We start from the raw sequence: 22562 nt of genomic DNA on the forward strand, positions 1-22562 counted from the left end.
CATAAATAACAGAAGTCAGATGACTGATCACCATTCTTTTCTTGAGAGTACAACTATCTGAATACCAAACTATCTATTCTCCACTAAGGAAAAAAAACATACAATTGCCTGCAAACTACCAAACAATTATTAAAGAAATCTTTACCTACTTCTATAACTGTATATAGATATATAAAATTATAACCTAATTCTAAAACTATAACTAAAATATTATAACCATAATAATTTTTAAATCTACCAATTCACTGCAAAGGACCAAATTAATATACTATGATTCTGATTTTAATTTTTCAATATCAAAAGTAAAAGGAAGAATTTCCTAAATGTTACTGGATTATAAAAGATTTAAGGGGATAGTCTATTATTTCAGTTTTTTTTAAGATGAAGCTGTTCAAGTGTTGTCCTGGCTAGAGATAAGAACTCAGGAGATACTGTGCCAACTGAATATAATCATCCACTAACAGAGCTGTAAGAATCTGTATCTATTCATCAGTCTTATGCATTGTACACATAGACTGAAGACCTTATTTAATTCTTCCTGCATTTACTTAGTTCTTTTCTTCCTGAGGGAACTGGTAAAATTCAACAATCCCTTAGATTTTTGTACTTCTTCACTGGTCACGGTTATGACTTTTTCCCCCTAAGCTGTGCTCATAAGACCGTTAGTACTGGGAAGAGTCCTTTCAAGGAGAAGTATCCAGTAAAACTGACTATTATTTTCCAGGCCTCTTGTAGATACTAAACACTGCTCAGGACCAGAATACAGATAAACGAAATACACCAGGAAGATTGATACTCTTAAGAAAAGGTTGCTGATGGGTCAGTATTGTTTCCACCTCATTTTGGTGTAGACTATGGGATCAAATCAGTAGCTAAAAAGTCACAGGTAACCCATAAAAGATGTAGATTAACGAAAAGATAGCCTCTTAAAGCTATGGGATCTGTGAAAGAGATATCCAAAAAACCATCTTGTCCACAGCAATCCAGAATAAGTTACCAAGAGCAAAAATTGTACAATTTAAGTTTTAAAGGGGATCTCTGTTCAGATGTGGATCTAATTTGTAGATGCCATGGGAGGGAGAAACGTAATTCTTTAGAAAACATACCACTCTTGAATCTAAATCAAAGCTTTTTTATTACACAATTAAAATAGCTTTAATAGATTGTACTTTTCATTGAAAAACAAATTCTGGAACCAAGGAAATTAGCCTTGGCCTCTGCCTTCTTTTCATTCTCTTCTTCATTCTGATATTCTATAGGGAAGGATAAAAATGACTGTTCACACCGAATAGTATATTTGTCATTTATATATTAACATTAAGTCTATTAAAGCAAGAATTATGTTATTGAAACTCTGTGCCTTGCACAGGCCCTTGTTAGTATAGTTGCTTTGCATATAGTTAGACCTTATCTGAACAAGAAAAGTAAATAGTCCATTTGGGCTTTATTAGCCAGTTGTCTCCAAAGGGGAAGTTGTTCTAACTTTCTCTGTCCCTATCCACTTGTTCGGGAACTGAACTCTTTTATATTTTATCTTTCCATAGAATATGAGCTTCTTGACAGCAGACTTTGTCTCATGTTCTGTCTTACCACAACGTATGGACTTTAAATGAATCATTTTATTCATTTACCCAAATGAATCGAGCAAAACAAAATTATCAATTACATTGTTTCTCCTATATAATCATTCATCATATAGCTATATAGCTATGATTAAACACCAAATTCTTGCTATACACCAGGAATGGGGCTAATCTCTAATGACAAAATAAGAGAGAAAAATCATTTATGGAAGGGTAGCCAGTAAAGAGTTGTTTTGGTCTGGAAATCACAGAAATAATGTGTAGAGCCACAATAATGATAAGGTCTTTCTAAAACCAATGGTAGAGTATACTTAATAGTTGCAAGAAAGAGTGAATGGGTAGAGCAGTATGGCAGGAAAATGGTCAGGGTCAAGCATTACTGGGGATGTCAACCTAGCTAGTCATGATGGGTTCTGCATAATCAAGATAGTAGAGTTCTAGGACAAGAATAGCAAAGTAAAACAATTTTAAAAACTGAGATAATACAAGTTAAATCAATCAAAAACAAATGGACAAAAAAGTTTTCTACAGTTTCCAAAACCTATCATTTGGGGTATCAAGATGGTACAGTGGATAAAGTGCCATGTCTGGAATCAGAAAAGACCAGAGTTCAAATCCAGTGTGTAACCCTGGACAAGTCACTTAACCTGTTTGCCTTAATTTCTCATCTATAAAACAAGATGAAGAAAGATTGGCAAGTCACTCTAGTATCTTTATCAAGAAAAATACAAATAAGGCCAAGAAGAGTCAGGTATGACTGAAATAACTGAACCACATCCCTATCATGAAAAAAAAAAATCCTAATGAGCATATGGAGGTGGGGGGACCGGGAAAGGAGATAGAGGACAGAAAGGACAGTATTTTCCCAATGCTATCTACATAGCTGCTACATAGCTGGTTCCCCGGTTAAGATTAGTTTGTAAATGTCCTGAGAAGCAAAACCCTGGTTCAAAGGATGAAGGCAGGGAATCTAAAACTACATTGGATATGTATGCATGTGTTGGAACCAAACTTCATGACAGCCTATTAAAGGAGAGATTCCCCTCAACTTCCTAGCCTCCAATTAGTTGATCACATACTGCTAGGGGTCAACCCACAACGTCCCCTTTGGAGACAACTGGCTAACAAAGCCCAAATGGACTGTTTACTTTTCTTGTTTAGATAAGGTCTAACTATATGCAAAGCAACTATACTAACAAGGGCCTGTGCAAGGCACAGAGTTTCAATAACATAATTCTTGCTTTAATAGACTTAATGTTAATATATAAATGACAAATATACATTACATAAGAAGCCCACTAGAAAGTTGTAAAATTGTTTTGTGCTTGCATGAGGGTAGTAAGCACTTTACAGAAGAATAGTCATGAAGAAGTTCAAAGATCAAGGAAGTGGCTGCCATTTTCACTCAGGTTTTAAAGGATCAAGAAAGAAATTCAAAGACTCAAGAGGAAAAACAGTATTCCAGAAAAATCCCATATCCAAAGGAACAAAAACATTTTGCCTGAATTTTCTGCAAAATTCTGCCTCAGTTCGCTATTATATTTTATCAGCTGAAACCTGATCAAAAAATAGTTTTTTTTTTCTTTTTCCTGCAAAAATCAATACATAATAGTAGGTTGCTTCTGACTATGAACTTTGGTTTGATTTATTTTCCTTAAAATTCAACAGTATGTAAAAGGGAATTCAATACTACAGCCTCTTTACCCATTCAATTCTTGGCTTCCCTTCAGGAATTGCCAATCCAGGTATTAGGAATATCAATGATTTAATTAAAATAATACAATCAGAAGCAAAAATCTTTCTGTCATTTATCAACCAAAAACAGGCGATTTTTAGCCTAATGGTGTAAAGTATAAGTCTACTTTCAATCAGCAGTCTTAATATCAAAAGATAGTACTTCTCAGTTTCCCACAACCAGTTCTGTCAGTGTTACAGCTGGTTGAAAGATAATGTAAAATAACTCTAGATACAGACAGTTAAATTGTACTTCCAATCAGGAATTAATACTAGAACCTTGTAAAATATTCCCTATCTTTACATTTTCTAAATTTTAGAATTCAAAATAAAATAATTTGTAGGGCTCCACAGAGTGATTTCACTTTAGAAGGCATTTGAAAGTAATATAATAAATGACTTGATATTGCATATTACATAGCAAAAAACTAAAACAAAAGAGACCTTTAAAAATATAAGCAAACTAACAAAAGTCAATTTTTGTTGTTTTTTGAAGAAACTGAAGGGGAAGGGCATTTTCTGTCAGGTAAAATAAGTAAAGCAGTCTAAATCAGCTTGAGATCGATCACATTAGAAGATATGGGAAAAAGAGGGAGAATTTTGTCCAGCTTTTCCTGAAATGGCTTCCATAATTGACATGTAAATATAATCTTATCATTACACCACTAGGGGAAAAGATTTTATTTATAAAAAGATTTTATTTATAATCTTAGTATATTTGTAGGCTTATGTTATAAAATATTATATGATTATTTCATATTAAAAATTAACCCATCAAACTAGTTATTTTCAGTGCTAAAATATCAATGAAAATAGGCCACATTTTCTAAATTTATAAAGTATGCAATGAAGATATAAATTGACATACAAAACAAAAAACTCACATAATATACCTAATACTGAAACGAAAAAAAGCAGTCATTGTAGTCACTGAAAGCTGCTAATCACAGCTTTCAGCATCTGATGTTTCAAATCTCTGCTACAGAAAAATAAAGTTTTAAATATTAAAAAGGAGCAATTTCACTTTAATTTTTTTTCTTTCAGCAAACTAAGAAAAATTGCTTTAGACAGCCTTTTTTCCCAAAACTAAGTAAAGAAATGACACTGAATCCCATATACACCCGATTTTTAAAAATTCAAACTGTCAAATTATTTCACATTTCAAGCTGATATGACTGTGAAACTGCTAAGCTACTGAATCCTTAAATATGGGATACATACTAAAAAATACTGCTGAAACACCTCAAAAGTTTACTGAGGATAGTAGATAGTTATAAAAATACTAGTTGAAACCAACTAATATTATCCCTTTATCCACACTTAACCATGTGAAAATAGCACCATTTGACAATGTTTCTATTTCAGTAAATGCTATCCAATGCAATGCAAAAGTATTTTCTGAGCAAAAAGGTTAATAATGCAAAACATTCAGAAAAATATTAAAAGCAGAATTTGTGAGCTATTTCCTACCTCTGCTTCAGTATATTGACATCTTAAGTCAAAGAACTCCTGTTAAGTCTCAAACTCCCTGGAGAAAAAAATGTTCAGATCCTGTGTGAGCGCACACAATGGAATCACAGCTGACGATGCACATCTTTTCTAGATGCCTCCATATGTTCAAGTGTTCCTTCCCCCCAACTAAAGGGACTTACTTGCCACTATCTATCATCAGGAATATGAGAACATTTTCAAGAATTGATGTAAAGAATCAAACACAAATAGTGTGTTAGATTAAGCATACTACCAAAGAAGAAGAAAAGGGTACATGTCAGCAACCATCTGTAACTAAATTAACTATTGGAAAGGCAGGGAATGAGATTGTTGGCAAATTTGAAACAACAATATAGATTGCTATCAATGATTGTAAGTAGTTGGCAAGTAAAACCAGAGAGAAAAAATAAACTATTATATCAATCTAATGTAAGGTAACAAACTGTAACAAAATACACCTATCCTTTTCCACATACTTGTAAAAACTTCACCAGGCTATTTACTCTGCATTTGGAACTGGACTAATAAAATGAAGACATTAATAGAATTTAACAATTATTTTTACCTTATTTTTCCTGTAACTTTGCTTCAATTGTTTCATTATGAAGAGTTCATAAAGAAAAGTTCATGAAGATAGAACTTTTAAAAATTTTCTTCAATTAAATTTAAAGTAGCCTAATTACAAAATGAATGGATTAATTCTTGATCTAATTCCACTCACCCTCTGAACCCTGAAATTTAGGATTAAAAGTCTTCACAAATTCTGGGTGAGAATTCTAGCTGAGAATAAGAAGACAGCTTCAGTCAATATGCCACTAACCTCACCAACAAAGAACAAGAGCACAAGAGACCAAGCATTGTAGCAGCTGTTATTCTTGTAGGGTAACCTGTGTTATATATAGCGAATAAGAACCACTATTCTTACCCTCCCCCTTAAAAACTCTCAAAAGTCATTTTATACAACAAACAACCTCAACATGAAATTTGCCTCTTACCATGTTTAAGCTAAGGAAGCACCCACTCGATCTACATTTTAACAATGTTTAAGGAGAAAGCTATTTTAGATGATTTATTTTTAAGAGTCTTTAGTGTGGGAGTAATTTGGCAAAATACATTTCACTCAAAACTCCCCCTACACATAAAAATTCTTTGACCAGCTTTATTCCTTAAATACCAAAGCTTTATGTTTCACAGTGATGCTTTAGTTTCTAACTACATTTTGTTTATCCAAGGAGCCAAATAAACCACAACCTTCTATTTTTTTCTGCTTCATCCCAACACATCCAATATTCAGGTAAATATTGGAAACTGACAGCTTAATTAAACAAGGAACGAGGAAAGATTCAAGAAAAGTAACAATACTTTCCACTTTGCATTTCTAAAATAATATCGACCTAAAACTATATTCAAGTGATTTTTCAATATCAAGATACCCTTAAAGATGGGTTTCACATCTAGAAAGTATAAGGCAGAGGTGATATATGAGCCTTTGCGTATCCTCCCTGGAAATAAAAGGAGGTCCGAAATCCCCAACTCCCCGGAGCATCCCTATAACATGTCATTCTTGATATTCTTCTTCTTTAACAGATGTTACATCCCGAAGAATTTAAGATTTCATCCTACGTAAGGAATTCATGCCTTTAACCAAGAGCAGCACACTGAGCACTGTACACGTGAACACTTCTTCCCAAGACAAGAGGGCTCTATAGCTAAAGCCTCAGAACACAAGAGCGAGGATAGAGTCCTAGGCATGGAGAGGAGCAAGAAGGCTCTAGCTGGCGTCTCCATGGCTCCCCGCCCCAAGGCAACTCTTCTTTAACTGGCTCAGAAGAAGCCCCGCCCCTTCCCCCTCCCCCTCCTACTATTGGCTTACCAAAACCCAGTCAGTCAAACTCCCTTTCTCCGAGTGGCCTGCTGTTCCATCAGTCAGACGCAGCGCGATCCGGGTCGATGGGAGGGGAAGGCAGCGAGGGAGGTGGAGTGGGATTGAGATTGAGGGAGAAGGGAGGAAGATTGGGAGACTGGTGGGGCAATTCGTCAATTGGTGTACCAAATCTGAGTCTCCGGAACGGCAAAGTTTCCCCGGCGATGGGGCTGTAAACTGGGGAAGCCAGTTGCAGCTCAATCCCCAGGCTCAAAGGATTAAGCTACATACAGTACCGCCGGCGGCTCCGGTCCCCGCATCCCACAGGCCCCGGAAACCGGAGGGCGGGGGAAAAAGGGCGGGGCCATCAACCCAGTGACCGGCCCCGCCCCCGATCCGCGGAGAGGCGCCTCCGGGACTCGGGGGGGGGGAGGGGGAAGAGGGATGGCCAGGGGGCGGGAGCACTGGACCGCCGGCTCAGGCCCCTCCCCAGTCCCAACCTAGGGAGGGAGCCGAGCCCCCGGCGCTGGGCGGGGTGAGGGTAAGAGCCCCTCCCCGCTTCCCGCCTGGGGCCCGGAGGCCAGTCACTCCAGGGGCGGGGAGAAGGGAGGGAAGCTGGGGACCAGGGGGAGAGGGGCGCTGGCGAGCCAACCCGGAACCTTCTCTGGCCGCCGCCGTCGCCCCCGGCCCCGGCGCGCCCGCAGCCGGCCCACCAGCCCCGACCCATAAAGTTAAGTGTGGGGCACGAGCTGGGCTCCGGTGCGTGCACCAAGCATCTGCGTCCCGCCGCCGCCCCGGCCTCCCTCCTTCCCTGCAGCCTGCGTACATCAGGAGAGCTTCCCCGCCCAGCCCAACCCGCTCCCCCTTCCCTCCTCCCGGGGCTCCAGGTTCCCCGCCTCCCCTTCACCTCGGGGTGCAACTTCCTCTCGTAACCTTGCCTCACCTTCCCTCCGCTCCACCCGAGAACGGAGCCTCCCGGCCTCTCTTACCAACCCGACCCGCGGCTTCCCCTTCACATCCCATGCATTTCTCCCGAGTCCTTGCCGGTTCCCCGACGGTTCCTCCCCAGCCGCCTCACCGGCCCCTTCCGCGATCTCACCTCCCTCATCCCCCGAGGTTCCCGTCTCTTCCAGCTCCCTCTGCCCACCAACCACGGCGTGCAGTTGTGCCCCGCGCCTCCTCCCGGGCGTGAGCCTCTTTCCCTCCTCCCTCCGGGCTGCGGCTTCCCCCTCGAAGCCCCACAGCCGCCCCCTCCCCGGGCCTGGGGCCTCTCCCCCCGCCTTTCACTTCGGGACTCGCTGTCCCAGTTCACAGGAGGGAGGTGCGCGTGTGTGCATATGTGGGAGTGCATGTGTGGCGTGCGCGCGCGCGTGTATGAGTGTGTGTGTGTGTGTGTGTGTGTGTGTGTGTGTGCAAGGGGGTGGGGAGAACCTTCCTTTCTCTATCAGAAACTCCCCCCTCCCCGGTCTCCAACCAAAAACAAAAACTCCCCAACTCCGCGACTCCCCGGGATGCAACATCCCCACGGGGGCCCCACGCACAACACCCGCCCCGACGAGGCAAGCAGGGGAGAGGAAAGCAGGGGACGCGCGGCCGGCGGCCGGCTCTCCCCCGGACTCCCCCGCTGCCGCTGCTGAGGGTTGGGGATAGTGCACCTCCCCCTCCCCCGCTCCGGGAAGGTGCATTTACCGGGAAATCGGTGGGTCGGTCAGTCTGTCAAGTGGTGGCTGCCGACGGCGCTGACCTTCCCGGCTGAAGCTGGAACGAAGGCTGTGGCCGCCATGTTCCCGTGTTAATAACTGCTGCCTGGTTGTTTATTTCAATGGAGATCCTCCCCCCTACTCCCTCCTCCTTCTCTTCTCCTCACTTAAAGAGAGGGAGACAGAGCGATCGAGCGAGCCGAGGAGGGGGCACCGTGAGGCCGCCAGCCCCTCCCTCCCTCCTCCTCTTCCCTCCTCCTCCTCCCCCTCCTCCTCCTCCTCACTACAGGCGCAGGAGCAGCAGCCAAGTCCTGTCACTGGGGGAAGGACGAGAGGAGGAAACTTCCCTCCCACTCCCCTCCCTCCTCCCATTGCTCCGCAACATCGCCCCTGCGAGGGGGCAAAGGTGGCAGAAGGGGCAGCGGGACCGCAGATCGAGATCGTGGGGGGTGGGGGGGGTCGTAGTTCGAGAAGAGGGTTGAGGAGTCCGAAGCAGCCAAGACTTCCAAGGGGAGGGGGGGGATGCAAAAGCGGGTTGGGGATTGTGGGGGAGGGAAGAAGGGAAAAGGGGGGGAGGGGTCGCAAAACGGGGAAAGGAAGGGTGGCCGATCCTATGGGTGATTGGAAGTGTAAAGAGAGTAAACAAATGACTCTGCGGCCAGGCAAAGAGCAATGCCAAAAAAGAGAAAGGGTGAGCAGAGGAAGGGCCTATATAGCAGAGGGGAGACAATGGGCAACTTAGAGCTGCTGTTTAGTTGGGGAGTTGCTACAGCCCAAGGAGAAAACATTGGGTTTGGCAATTCAGGCCCTTTTAGAAGAAGGGCGGCTGCACCACTTTTGTGCCAGACTTCAGCCTCCATTCCTTTTTCCAAACCACACGGTGCCCCCACGATCCTTCCTCCATACATCCCGGTGCTGCCACTAGCCTTTTCCCACCTCATCATCTCTTCCAACAGTCTTTCCTATTGCACGTGCATTTTAACTAAAAAAGCTAGGAAAAAAAGAAACGGCAAAGCCAGCTACAATAGAAGTTCATCCCACCAGATTAGGGTAAAGCAAAAACAAAACAAAAACTGAGCTCTTCTAGAGTTTTAGAACCTGACGGTCATTAGAACCACCAAGAGGATTTTTATATGGAAATCCTACTTCTTGATTTAACAGTAGTAAGAAAAGTAAAGAAAAAGAAACTGAAAATAACTCATAAGCAGAGAGAGGTTAAGGAAGAACTAAAAGGGGACACGGGTATCTCATAGTTTTCATGGTGCTGTGAAAGAGCAGGTACCCTTTAATTTAAATCTTAGTTTATCAAATAGTTTTGACTGACTGGGGAGGAGGAGGAGGAGGTGACTAGGGTAGGTCAGAGTGGAACACGAGGCAAGTTTTTGTTTTAAATTTCCATCCTTAATATGAAGAAATGTAGGTTACAAATATTCTGAGTTGGTAAGCCACCCAGGTTACCAAAGGGGACATGACACAAAAATAAATTAAATACTTCACCCTTCCCACATAGAGCCTACCTACTTTCAGCAATCCTAGTCCTGAGGTAATCCTACATTCTCCAATGCCTCATTTTGGCCTGGAGGTGACCCTTAGTTCTCAAAGGCTGTGCCAGAAGAATGTAAGGTCTGGCAGGTCCTACCATGCTGAAACCTCTCTAGTAAAAGATAGAGTCTGTTTTCAGAGGACTTAACCTAAGTACCAATAGCCTGGCCACCTGATGGTTTTTTAAAAATTCATAACAACCCATGAAACAAGGATAGTGGTGATTCTGGATGCTAACATTTTGCTATATTCTGAACTTTTTTTGGTCAATATTAGCTAATGGCGATTAATTATATCTCCACATTATTTAAGAAAATACCCAATTTACATGTTCTGGGTGCATATAAATGACTTTTTAAAAATTAACTAATCCCACAACTAAATGTGTACTTCCAAAAATGCATGCATGACAAAATACAATATCATTCTTTTCTGTGGTTGAAAATTGGAAACAAAGTAAATCCACATTAACAAGTGAGTGGCTGAATAAATTGTGGTACATTAAATGGAATATTGTGTCATAAGACAATATGAGGAATACAGAGAAATCCTCAATAAGGATTGATTTATAGAGTGAAGAACAAGAAGACCGTTAAACATTACAGCAGTCATATAAATTAAAAACATTAAAATAGGCAGATACAAAATGAAATTAACTGGCTTGATAGGCAATGCAAGACACAACTCCTTCATGCAGAGGTGGGGGCCTATGGATGTTGAATGTCTTATACCAAGATATTTTGAACTCAGGTATTCCTGACTCCAAGCCCAATGCTCTTAGTCACAGAACTACCTAGCTGCCTCCTATGAGAATTATTAGGCACAGGACAAATGGATGGTTTTGCCGTTTTTCTACTATTTTTAAAGGAATATACTATGGAGGAAAAGCTATAGGGAAATAATTGGTTTTGGTTTTTTGTCTCAAAAGGCATTAGTCCTTTATTTTTTAAGAAGTAGCTTGGATGCAGTGTGATTTGGTGAGATTCAGGGGAAGTGAGTCTAATTCAGGTATTGACTGCTTCACAATCCTGGGAAGTCATGTAACTCCAGTGCTTTAGTTTCTTCATCTGTACAATAGGAGTAATAACTGGCAAAGACCTGTCTGATGTGAATGTATAAACCACCAAAGCAGGGTAACAGTTACCACTGGTAGTACATCCAGTCTAGGGGAAAGAACACAGGCTTTAAGGTCAGAGAAGTGAGGTTCCCTAGTACATCTGCTGCTAGAGTATGACCTAGGGCAAATTATTTTACTTCCCAATGCCCTGGTATCTTTATCTGTGAAATGAGAAGTTTGAACTGGATGGCCTCTGATATTCTGTTCAGCTTTAGATCTCTGTCCTTAAAGGAAAATAGCACCAAAAAACTTCAGAACTGATCAATGAAGTGACTAAATATTACTTCAGAGATCAAATGGTAAAACATGCCTCTTGCCTTTTGATAAGTATTAGTAGATAGGTATACAAGAAGGCAAAATATGTCAGAAGTGGCCAGTGTTTGGATTTGTTTTGCTCATTTATACTTGTTATACAGAAGGGTTCTGTTAGGGTAGAGTATTAGAAAGAGACAGCAATAATTAAAAGAATAACACTGAAAATGCTAAGTGAACTATGAAAGAAACTATAAACATCGAATTTATTGTTTAGTCATGTATAACTCTTCATGACCCCATGCAAAACTCTCCATGCAATTTTCTTGCCAAAGAATTACTATTTCCTTCTCCAAGAGATTAAGCTAGTAAGTGTCTGAAGTCAAATTTGAACCCGGGGGTTTCTGACTCCAGGCCCAATGCTCTATCCACTGAGCTGCCTATCTACCTGCCTCCTAGGAGAATTATTAGGCACAGTATACTATGATTTGTTCCTCTTTGTTTTTTCCTCCTGTGTTATTATTATTTGAGGATCTTTTCTAATGCCTAACTTTTTTTCTTCCCTTTTAATTCTTATTCATTAGTCCCTACTCCTTGTATAATAACATGATATACACACATATACACGCATCCATGCAAACCCTAAAACATACATTTAACAAATCTACAGTAATTTTACAGGTCCTAGCCATGATTATCAATATCACTGATGAAGAATTGCATTGGTGCTCAATAAGCACAGTCAAGAAATAAGGAAAAACAATTCTTCAGGAGAAAATGTGAGAAAGTCAATGGGAAATACAGCCAGGTCCACTAAGTATAAAAATCCATACAGTTGTAAGTTGTAATATGTTAACTGGTTTCAATCCAATGGACATAGGCAATGCAAATTCAAATAATGTAACCAGCTCAAAAAATTCATTATTGCCATAGCTGTATGTGATCACTGCAAGAACACTCATCTAGCAGTAGTCAAAATTTTGACCAATGGTGTAGAAAAGAATACTAGAATTGGAACCAGAAGTCCTGGGTTTGAGTTTTGGCAGCGCAACTATTTCCAGCACAACTGTTTCCTGTGAGACACTTGGCATGTAGCTTAACTTTCAACCCTCAGTATTTTAGTCAAATTAACCTATCTCACAGAATTGGCAAGAGGAAAGTGATTGGTAAAATGTGATATATTATTACCAATAATGATGTCAATAAAAAGAAAAGAAAAGAAAAAAAAAAAAAAGCAAAAACTTAAGGCTTTGAATATTGACCAGATGTGCTGCACAAGGAAATTATCCCTTCTTTGGTCTTCTTCATCATGTCCCAAGAACCTCTTCATCTATTCAAGATCACTTCAACGTTGGTATTGACACTGCATCAATACTTTCTTTACCCTACCCCCTCTTTGTTATTGGCTCCTTACAGAGGCTCCATCTCTTTCTTTCCCTTCTGGCTACAGTTTTCTAGAATTTTCCCTCCTGATCCATATGGAGTGTTCCCCCTTTCCTTTCCTGCTTCTATTTTCTATCTTGTCTTTCCCCATTAGATTGTAAACTACTTGAGAGTAGGGGTTGTTCTTTGCCTTTTTTTTTGAATCCCCAATATTTAGCATTGTACTTGGCACAAACTAGGCAATTAATATTTGTTGCCTGGCTAACTAACCATAAAGTAGAAGGAAATTTTTTGCAATTAATGAGAAACAGAAAAATGAATAACTATGGAATGAGGGTACAAAGAGATAAAACTAGTAAAGGAGAAACATATTGACAGGCAGTAATGAAACATAATTGAGTCAGTGAAATGACCTAGAATATTATATATACAAAAATTAGCAAGAAGAAAACAGGGCATTCTCATTATCAGAGTTGAAAAAATCTTAGTGTTATTCCTGTATTCTCTTGCCCATCTTTTTCTAATAAACAGGGAGGACAATGTTAGAAAATGTGCTATTAGAAAATCATTTATAAATTTATTTAAAATAAATTCTGCCCTATACAGTATTTTCTATTATAAGCTTTTCTCCTTTGGCTATATCTGCTTTGACATAAAACACCAGTCTTTTCAATCAAAAATTCATTTACATAATTAAAAAAAATCAAATCAGTTATTTGGCATCTTTCTAATAAAAACTGATTTTTTCATTTTTCTACTATGCATTTTCCAGTTGTGCCTAATTCTCTCTCTCTCTCTCTCTCTCTCTCTCTCTCTCTCTCTCTCTCTCTCTCTCTCTCTCTCTCTCTCTCTCTTTGTTTCTCTTTTCTCTTTCTACCCTCCTTCCTTTCTTTGCTCTCCCTCCCCTTTTCTCTCTTCTCCTTTCTAATAGATTACTCCAAAATCTATATTTTCAGCTCTAATATCTAGCTCTTGTTCCATATTTCAAATGGTTATTTGTTTTGAGGTACTCCAAGTATCTGAAATTTAGTAGCTCTAAAAGCAAACTACTTTTAAAAACTTAAATGTATCTCCTGATTGCTTTATTTTTTTCAATTAATTTTTAAAATAGATCAGGAAATATTTTGGTATAGTAGAATGTTGGACTTTGGGTCACAGTCACTTGTTTAAATTTCACTTCTGACACTAGATGCATGTCCACAGGACAAATTCCATAACTTCTTTGAACCCTACAATGGGGACCATGAATTTGTAGTATCTTCCTCATGAGACTTGTAAGAACAAAAGAAAGGTTTACATAAAATGGTATGTATATGGTAAGGCCAGCTAAGTGACTAGCTCAATAGAGTAACTGGCTTGTAATTGGGAAGACTGCTTTTTCTAAGTTTAAAATCAGTCTCAGACACTATGCAATTCTGGCTCAGTTTTTTCATCTGTAAAATGGGCTGGAGAAGGAAATAGCAGACCATTCCAGTATCTTTGCCAAGAAAACCCCAAATGGGGTCATGAAGAATTGGACATGACTCAACAACAGAAATGTAAATGGTATCTTTTATTATTATCCAAGTCTCAAAACTCCTGAATTACTTCCTACTCTGCCTTCTTCATCCTCTAACTCCTCCCTATAATCCAATTAGTCACAAAATCCTATAGCTGCCTCTCCATTCCCAAAATCATGGACCTAGAGCAGCCTGTTAGCCCCTTACACTGGCACTTCAGTAGCTTCCAAACTGATCTCCATGCTTTCATTTTTTTCTGGATCCAGTCCATCCTGCACAACCCTGCCAAATTAATCTTCCTGAAACTTCATTTTTATCTTGTTTCTTTCCCTACTCAATAGAACAGCTTAGAATCACTGTTGTTGTCTACAGGACAGTCTAAATAACATGATTAAGGCTCTTGGCAGACTGATCCAGACCTACTTTTCCAACATCATCATCTACTCTTCCTGTAAAAAAACCTTATACCTTTGATAAACTGTTTTACTCTATCCCCAGACTCCTCGCCCTTTTGCTTGTATAAGAATAGATATCTTTTTTAATAACTTTTAAAAAATATATGCAAAGATATTTTTCAACATTCATTTTTGCAAAACTTTGTGTTCAAAATCTTTTCCCTTCCTTCCTTCCATCCCCTTCCCTAGACAGCAAGTAATTCAATATATGTTAAACGTGTGATTCTGCTATTCATATTTCCACATTTAGATGATATCTTTTAGATTGAGAGAATATGGGAGGAGAGAAGAACATGTTGCTAATCTGTCTTCCCATGAACGGATTTCTATTCAAATTTTTAAAGTTTTTCTGTCCCTACAGAAAATGTAACATGATCTCCATTCTGCAAAGTATTTTAATAGTTTGTAAGTTCAGTAATGTAATGGAAGTTGAATGGGTCTATAGAGGCTATTCCATGAAGCATAAGTCCAAAATTCTCCCAGAAACTTCTGGGAACTCTAAAGACACAGTGACTCATTGCTTGGGCCTTTGGTGGATGACTAACTTCCTGGCTACTTCTGGCCATGTGGTAGCCCAGTGCTGAAAGGACTTGATATTTTAGAATGACATGGAAAACATATAGTACCTTAGTCTTCCTCTTGCCCAGTGACAGCAGAAAAAGACAAGAGACTATATCTCTTAAAAGGAGACCTCTGGACTTGAATTTTTTCACTTAGTAAATAGTGCTCTCTAAGATCTAAAGGTAGGCTCTTGACTGTGCACTCTTTTCCTCACCAAGATGCCAGTTCCACTTAGAAATGTGGTCTCAACTAAGCAAGTTTGTACCTGGGCTTTTGTTATCCTTTTCTTCTGTATATTTCCTCTCCTAAGCAGGTTATCTTGTCAGTCTGAATGGTCTGGAGAACTTGTTGAGTATGGCAACTCTGGAGTACTCAGACTTCAATAGCGAAAGGCAGGAAAGCTTTTATATTGCAAACTGGACTTTTTACAGAAGACAAGTATTAAGAATGTTTTGGACAAAGCCAAGACTAGATGAAATATAACCTGGTTAACTAGCAGTATTACAAAACTGAGTTATATTGTGATAAGGTTTAAATATTAATCTCAGTTGATTGTAAATTAAATTAATGAATTTTGTTATGATCATTCTAATATTATATGATGTTTATTTTTTTTCACTTAATATTTTTATACGAATAAATTACCTGCCCAAGTGCTTGACTAATAGGATATATTGAGTATCTTTGTTACTTTCCCCTTTTCAAGTTCCCTAGAAGTGAGCTATAATTTCATTTTCCCATATTAATATTTTCCCTGGACATTGGCATGAAAGTTTCATTAATAAGCCAATGAATGTGATAGAGAAACCTGATCTCTATTGTAAGGGATCTCAGAGATCATCATCAACCACATCATTTTACAAATGAGGAAACCAAGGTACAAAAAAGCTTTGGTTTACCAAAAGTCACATAGAAACTTAAGAAGAATTTGAACCAGCATTTTCTGACTCCAAATTACAGCTGTTGTTTTCAATGTACAGTTAACCACAGTCAATCACATTTTATCATATCTTTTCTATTGTTGCTTGGTATTTTTCAGTTCTGAGTAGTTTGCTATTTCCTTCAGCTCATTTTACAGATGAGGAAACTGAGGCAGAGTTAAGTAACTTGCTTAGAGTCTTACAGCTAGTAAGAGTCTGTCTTCAAATTTGAACTGAGGTTTTTGTTTTGTTTTGTTTTTGGCTGAGGCAATTGAGGTTAAGTGACTTGCCCAGGGTCACACAGCTAGGAAGTGTTGTGTGTAAAATCAGATTTGAACTCAGGTCTGCCTGACTTCAAGGCTGATGCTCTATCCACTACACCAACTAGCTGCCCCTGAACTCAGCTTTTGCTGACTTCAGGCCAGGGACTCTATCCCCTAGCTATCCCTAGTCAAATTATGAAGGGCTTTAAAAGCCAAAGGAGAAATTGGTGCTTTATATTAATCAATAGGAGACACTGGAACTCTCCTAGTGAATAATCTGTGCTTTAACAATATTACTGGCAGTTAGCTATGTTCAGGATGAATCATATAGGGAAGAGACTTAAAGCAGAGAAATCTATTAGGATGCCATTCTAGCAGTCCAGGTAAGAGTTAAGTACAAAAAGACTCATCACCAAGTTGGCTCAAAGATAGTATATTTTTCAGCGATAGCAGTTCTTAAGGATGATCTACTAAATTATAGAGAGATCTAAATTATAGAGAGATGTAACATCACTAGAAGAAATATCCAGACCTGCAAAATTATACCTTATTGAAGTAGTGGTGTTTTAAACTACAAAAGTATCATTAATAACAATGCAAATTATATAAACATGTATAAACAGTTTACAATGGACTTTCCTTATAACTCTGAAGTAGGTAGTACAAATATTTTAACCATGTTTTACTAATTTTTTTTGCAGAAATTTATTTTTAAGTATTTTATTTTTCCCAAGTACATGTAAAGACAATTTTAAAATTCATTTAAAAAATTTTTGAGTTCCAATTTTTCTTTCCTTTTCTCCTTTTTCCTTTCCTTCCCTTCCTCTCTTTCTCTACTACCCTACTCTCCTTTTCCCCCATAAGCAATTTGATGTAGGTTATACATATTCAATCATGTAAAACATGTTACCAAATTCATCATAATGTGAAAGAAGACACAGACCGAAAAGAAAAAAAATGAAAAATAGCATGTTTAGATCTGTATTCAGATTTCATCAATTCTTTCTTTGAAGATGGACAGCATTTTTTATTATGAGTCCTTTGGAATTGTCTCAGATCACTGTACTGCTGAGATTAGCTAAATCATTCACAGTTGATTATTGTACAGTATTGCTATTTCTATGTACAATGTCCTCCTGGTTCTGCTCACTTCATATCACTTCATGTGAGACTTTCCAGGATCAGCCAGATTTTACAAATGAAACTGAGGCTCGGTGACTTGCCCAGAATTGAACTACAACATTACTAAACCAGAAACTTTGATATAAACATGCCCCCAGTTAGCAAATGTTAAAAGAATAGCAGACGTTCTATTAATTAACAAGGTTAAATATTGTCCTTGTTCACAAAAAGAAGGAAATCCTCCCACTAAGTATTAAAGCCCTAACTGATCAGAGCAAAGGACAAGAAATCAAAGCCTTTAGACACTTTTAGTCCCAGCTCCACCACTAGCTAATTTGGACCATCTCTCTTAAGGCCTCTCTCTCCCTCCTCTCTCTCTCTCTCTCTCTCTCTCTCTCTCTCTCTCTCTCTCTCTCTCTCTCTCTCTCTCTCTGTGTGTGTGTGTGTGGGTCACATTTTCTTTACCTTAAAAAAGGGGGAGTTGGATTAGGTGATCTACAGGGTTTCCTCCAGCAATAACATTCTGTGATTGTATAATATGGAGCTAAATTCTGCTAGAAGTGGAAAAGAACATTTATGCTATAATTCAAGGTTTGTATAAAATTCCCTCTCTCAATTGTAGCCAGAGTAAAGGAGCTGTCTTCACAAAACAAACATGCAGTCTGAATAAATATTTCTGGAGCCTTTTTTCCCCCAATGGAAGATTTGGTTTCTGAAGATTAATACACCCTTTGCTTTCTATGAAATTAATGTAATAGACCTTTGTAAACCACTTGACAAACATTTCTATTCAGTTCAGAGAACTCATACTAGCAGTATTTCCTAAGCTTTAAAATAGAAAGGCCCTATTTTTATAGAAAATGTTTATAGGGTGAACCCACATTATACCTTGTCTGCGCTGGTATTTATGATAGTCATTTTCAACTTCTTAAATGTTTAAGCCCCTAGTATTGTGCTCCTAAATTATTACAAAGTCTAAGTTAAAACAATGACTTGAGAAATTTCTTTGACCTGATAACATAATACCCCAAATCCTCCAAGGTAGAGATTATTTAAGTATATTATCATATAAAATACACCAACTTGTTCAGGAGGTTTGTATAAAATTAGGATTGTTTTAGTGAATTGCTAATATTACTTCTTAATGGCTTTTATTCCAAAACCTAAAAATATTTGACAAGACATACTAAAGCTTTTAAAAGACTCAGAAATCGAAAGCAATGATCCAATTTAAAACTATAATATAAATGTTGTTCATGTTTTAGGAGAGAACCTAGGAGTTAATAATACAAAAGAACATTATGAATGATTAGGAAGGGGAAAAAGTCAGTTGAATCTATCCTAAGATATATTTTCATTTGTAATATTCATGTGGGGAAAAAAGGAAGGAATTACAAAATGTTACACCACAATCTGTTCAGGAAATAAATTTGCATGTAAAGTAATAAAATAAGATATTGAATAATCATATTCCAAATCATATTTCCCCTAAAAAAAATAACAGAGTCAGAGTACCTGAATTCAGATACTTTATTGATGTTTATTATCTCTCTGAACTTAAGAAAGTTCACCAGGCCTCATTTTCCCCAGCTGTAATAGGCACTGGATTTGATCCCTCTGAGATTTCTTCTTATTTCAACTCTAAAAGCTTATTTTAATACCTCCTTCAGGACAATTTCCAGAATTTCCATTTAAATAAATTGGTACACCTGTCCCCTAAGAGTAGGTGACTACTCTTCTTAATGTCCTAGGGATAATCCTAAGGGGCTTTTGTTTTTATATCATAGACACTTCTGGATATGCTCCTCTTCCCCCACAATATTACCACTACTGCTTTCTGCCCAGCAGCAATATTTTCTTATGATAAAAGAGAAACAATCAATTAACCAAAATCAATTATATATCAATCTGTCAGACAAAACGAACATTTTACATCTATGATGCACCTTTCTAATGAAAGAAGATGGTTACAATTCCTTGGCCTTGGAACCAAGGCTGATCACAATAATTAAACAGAAGTATTTCTTTTTATTGTTCTTTTCATTTATGTTGCTATTGTGTTTACTTATGTTTCGAGTTCTGCTTACTTAACTCTGAATTAATTCATATGTTTATATATATCTCTGAATTCCTTGTATTCAACATCTCAAAACAAAATGATATCCCATTCTATTCATATGCAAGTCTATTTTGCCAATTCCCTGCAAAATTTTTCAGTTGGAATTCTGTGTATTGGAATTCAATTGGAAATCATTGTTCAGTTGCTACAGCCTGCTAATATTCATCATGCATCTTTCCATTGTCACGTAGGCCATCTGTGATTATAATTCTAAGATTTTGGTATTGACACCCATCAGAGCTCAGATGTGAATTTTAGTCTCCTGAATTCAAGTCCAAAATTTCTACTTAATTAGACCCCTGAATCTGCCCATTCTATATGAGGTTATATATGTCACTTAACCTTTTTCAGTTCAAATTTCTTATCTGTTTCAACTATCTCACACGATGGTTGTGAAATAAATGAGAAAATTAATATTAAGTTACTCTGTAATTTGAGAATTATACAAAATGAGATAATTATTATGCTGTATTGAGTTTCTAATTTGAACCATAGAATACTTAAGTAATTTGATTTTGATGTGTACATTATTATAATATGAGAATGAAACTCAGACTAATAATCTCCATGCCTCAATTCATCATTGAATAGATCTTTCTCCTGAATCTGCTTCCTTCAGTCTTCTTCAATTCATAGTGTTCCCATATTTTATTGGATTCCTCCTATTTGTCATTTATTTTACACAGAACAATTCCATGGCATTCAGATAATTAAATTTGTTCAGCCAGTTCGATGGGCAATGCTTTGTTTCCAGTTTCCTTTAGAGCTATTATAGAAAGGGCAAATCTCACTTACCCTAGATTGTATATTTTGTTTGTAATATCATCCTTGTGAGAAAAAAAATCACTCCTGCAAAGATGTTTTATATGAAGTGAATATATAAGCTTGGGCAAGTCAATGAATCTGAGTGGGCTTTAGTATTTTCCTCTATACAATGAAGGAGATAGACTAGATCTCTGCAAATTCTAAATCTATAATATTATGAGCTATGATCTTATGGAGTTGTTTGTTTAGCAACAAATCACATATTATGTGACTTATACATGTGATAATACACTATTTAGTCATGTCTGATTCTTTGTGACCCTATTTGGGATTTTCTTGGCAAAGACATTGGAGTGGTTTGCCATTTCCTTTTCATTTTACATATGAAGAAACTGAGGCAAACAGGGTTATATGATCTCCTCAGGGTCACATAGCTAATATCTAAGAAGGAATTTGATCTCAGGTCCTCTTGACTCCCCGCCCTATGTTCTATACACTGCACCACCTCGATGCCCCAATAAAAGACAGACCAATTATGCCGAGACAGAAATTAATCTGTTAAGTTAGTGAAAAAAAGATTGTTTTCTCTCTAAAACATATGATGGAGAATATAAAAGTGTTTCCTGAGCCAAGGTTGTTTTAGAGTCAACTCAGACTTGCTTTTGAGAACTGAGTGTTAAATTTACAGCATGAATACTATTGAGTACTTACAGCTCAGAAATCATACTTTATAAAGTGATTAAAAAAATGTTAATGATATAAATAAAATTAAAAGATGTGTTACGTGTACAATTTTTTAGTCAGTTGTTAAGCGTGTCCAGCTTCTCTGTCGCCCCTCAAAATAGCACCTCAATTTTCATGATATCAGAATGATAATTGGCATTAAATAATGAGCTAGAAAAGTACTTACTAGCTGTGTCCCACAGAGCTTGGGATGTGAGTAATTTCTTCTGCAAAAGATCTGCCAGGGAATCCAAATACTGCCATTTAGATCAAACTGAAACAATATATAGTATGGCTCACTATAGTAAGTAAGCAAATATACTTTCTGCAGATTAAATAAATAAATAAAATCTCATTTGGGATCTGTGCATTATTTTTCTTTTTTTTAATTAATTTTATAATTATAACTTTTTTTTGACAGTACATATGCATAGGTAATTTTTTTTACAACATTATCCCTTGTACTCCCTTCTGTTCTGAGTTTTTTCCCTCTTTCTCTCCATCCCCTCCCCTAGATGGGAGACATTCCCATACATATTAAATATGTTATAGTATATCCTAGGTACAATATATATGTGCAGAACCGAATTTTGTTGTTGTTGTTGCAAAGGAAGAATTGTATTTGGAAGGTAAAAATAATCTGGGAAGAAAAACAAAAAAAAATGCTCATAGTTTACACTCACTTTCCAGTGTTCCTTTTCTGGGTGTAGCTGATTCTGTCCATCATTGATCAATTGGAATTGGATTAGCTCTTCTCTATGTTGAAGATATCCACTTCCATCAGAATACATCCTCATACAGTATCATTGTTGAAGTGTATAATAATCTCCTAGTTCTGCTCATTTCACTCAGAATAAGTTGATGTAAGTCTCTCCAAGCCTTTCTGTATTCTTCTTGTTGGTCATTTCTTACAGAACAATAATATTCCATAACATTCATATACCATAATTTATCCAACCATTCTGCAATTGATGGACATCCATTCATCTTCCAGCTTCTAGCCACTACAAAAAGGGCTGCCACAAACATTTTGGCACATACAGGTTCCTTTCCCTTCTTTAGTATTTCCTTGGGATATAAGCCCAGTAGTAGCACTGCTGGGTCAAAGGGTATGCACAATTTGATAACTTTTTGGGCATAATTCCAGATTGCTCTCCAGAATGGCTGGATTCTTTCACAACTCCACCAACAATGCATCAGTGTCCCAGTTTTCCCACAGTCCCTCCAACATTCATCATTATTTGTTCCTGTCATCTTAGCCAATCTGACAGGTGTGTAATGGTATCTCAGAGTTGTCTTAATTTGCATTTCTCTGATCAATAGTGATTTGAAACTCTCTTTCATATGAGTGGAAATAGTTTTAATTTCATCATCTGAAAATTGTCTGTTCATATCCTTTGACCATTTATCAATTGGAGAATGGCTTGATTTCTTATAAATTAAAGTCAATTCTCTGTATATTTTGGAGA

General features: G+C 37.9%; 1 protein-coding gene across 1 annotated transcript in view; it reads right to left on the reverse strand.

Moving 5' to 3' along the window:
- The window catches only part of NCOA2 (nuclear receptor coactivator 2), a 285798-nt gene extending 277185 nt beyond the window's left edge, over positions 1 to 8613 (reverse strand). The window contains 1 exon segment of the mRNA XM_074278854.1: positions 8362 to 8613. The gene's annotated coding sequence lies outside the window, so the exon portion shown is untranslated.
- Between the last annotated feature and the right edge of the window lie 13949 nt (positions 8614 to 22562).

Source organism: Sminthopsis crassicaudata, chromosome 1, assembly GCF_048593235.1.
Source record: "Sminthopsis crassicaudata isolate SCR6 chromosome 1, ASM4859323v1, whole genome shotgun sequence".
NCBI lineage: Eukaryota > Metazoa > Chordata > Mammalia > Dasyuromorphia > Dasyuridae > Sminthopsis > Sminthopsis crassicaudata.